This window comes from Petaurus breviceps, unplaced genomic scaffold (genome assembly GCF_028583685.1).
Source record: "Petaurus breviceps papuanus isolate PSGF00001 unplaced genomic scaffold, PetGlider_PUasm1.0 90734, whole genome shotgun sequence".
Lineage (NCBI taxonomy): Eukaryota > Metazoa > Chordata > Mammalia > Diprotodontia > Petauridae > Petaurus > Petaurus breviceps.
Genome location: NW_027187327.1, coordinates 9,437,726 through 9,440,159, shown reverse-complemented (window position 1 = coordinate 9,440,159; position 2,434 = coordinate 9,437,726).

Genomic DNA, 2,434 nt, shown 5'->3' with positions numbered 1-2,434 from the left:
TAATTGGGTAGCTCATAAGAAAGATTGGGGTTAACCTTAATATGAATTTAAAAAGTAAAACCATTTAGGAACAGCTAAAAAGAATAATTATTTTATACAAATGAGGTGCAAGAGGAAGAATTGATACAGAGGAATTAGATGGGGGAGAAGGGCTGGTAGTTCTGGTAATCTACTTTCATTAGGGATGGGTTTAAGAGGGAACAAATAAATATATATTTGGAAGAGTATAAAAGTCTTCAAAATTCAGAAGAAATAAAACAGTAGGGATATAGGGAGGGGGAGAGAACAAGGGAGGGGTCTTTAGAGGGGAGAATAAGGGAATAGGTAAAAAGGGAGTATAGAAGGATGTTTAGATTTATATGAATGGGAGGAGGGGAGGGATCTTTGTAGGGGGGTAGGCAAGTTATAGGAGAGCAAGGTACTTCGTAGAAGTAAAGTAGAGGAGGCAGGAGGGATTGGAAACAAGAGATATGCACAAACATAGAAACAAAGATTAGGAGTAGAATATGTTTGGGAAAGTATATATCTATATATGTATGTATATATGTATATGGGCATATATATGTTTATAGTTATAGAGAAACATACCTAAACTTTATCATAACCTTCTTGATGTGTGCGGGGAGGAAAAAAAAGAACAAAGGAAAAAAATACACAGCAGAGAACAAAGGAAAACTCACAAGGAATCAAAGAAAAGATGTACAACTCAACACAATGTATATTATTTATCATACAAACTTTCTTGAAATGAAAATTTATTGTTATATATTTTGAATCCTCTCTTATATTCTGCTATGCACATGACGTGCTTTTTTTCCTTTCTAACTTTGTATTTAAGTTCCAGTATTTAAGTTTATGATATGTTTTTCTTTCCTCTATTCTGTATTTTTGTTCTGGCATTTGAGTCTAAAATTAAAAAAAAAAAGAATTAGGCCTAGAACTAGAAGACTAGTTAATCAGTGAAAGAGGAAGAGAATGTAGACTGAATTGTGGCTGACAAGGCAGATAATGAAGAGGAACTCTTTCTCTATAGGTATCTTGGAGTAGAAAACCCAGGCTGAAACCACCAGTATACCCACCTCCTCAAGGACTGAGGGAATTCTTGAGAAAAAGTGTCCTTTCCACAACTTCCCTTTCTGATGCCTTTCTATCCACAGATTATATACTCTAATCTTTTGTTTTGTTACCTGTATTTTGCCTTTACTATAAGAAGGAGGACTTATGTAGAGAAACAAATGTAAATTTAGGCAGAGAGCCCAACTACTATGTAAATGCTATGAATTTTCCTAAGAGGGTTCTTGGTGCAATTGTAATAGAATGAGTAACTTTTAGTCTAAAATAAACTCCTTAAAGCTGCAGGGGAGGGAACTAATGTGGACATTAGGGGTCATTGTATTGATCCTATGTTTAAAATGAACCGATTATCTTAAATTGAGGGAATACCTGACATCAAGGAACTTACATTCTAATGTAAAAGACAATATACATGTGGAGTAGTGGTCAGGGAAAAGATTTATGGTCAGAGAAGTCACAATGATGTTGAGTGGAACAATGCAATTTATTAATACACCTTTTCTAGAGGCAATGAAAGTAGTTAAATGATTACAGTTTTAGGATGAGGTGGGAAGGGGAATGTAAAAGGAAATGAATGAACATTTATTTAAATTACTATATACCAAGCACAAGCTTTTAACAAATATCATCTTGTTTGATCCTCACAACAACCTTGCAAGGTAGATATTATTATTCTTGTTTTACATTTGAGGAAACTGAGGCAGAGAGTGAGATTTAGTGGCTTGCCCAGGGTTATATAGCTAGTGAATGACTAGGGGTGGATTTGAACTCAGGTCTTTCTGACTCTAAAACTAGCACTCTATCTAGGTGGAAAGCAGGGAAACGGGAAAGGAAGGTACAGTAAAGTTTGGAAAATGGCTAAATTTGAGGATGCATGATCTTAGAGAGCATCGAGCTGAGTGGTTTAGTTCTTCCCAGTCATGGACCTCAGTGGTCCTCAGGGTAAAGCAGCAACAGTGGCAATGGGAGGGCTGAAAATGCCTGAAGTAAAGATGGTTTGAAAGCAACTGATAGGACACTGGGAATCCTAGCGATTGGATGACTGAGGATCAGCTACCACTCCTGGTCTATAAAGGCAAGCTGGAGAACAGTCATTGTCTTCTTCCAGAGTGCAGGAAGTGAGGGTGGGGGAGTTTGGGGTGCAATTTCCTCCTCTGCTATCTACATAGGAGGTTGAAATTAAGGAATAGTGACTTTGAACTCCCCTTAAGTCTTTGTATAAGCACATCTCCCATGACATTATACTTCCATGATAAATCACTATTACTGTTCTGTGTGTGCATATGTATAAACAAGTTAACATGAAAACTTAGAGGGGAGTTAAAAGTCACTGTTCCTAAACCTAAATCTCCTCTGAAGA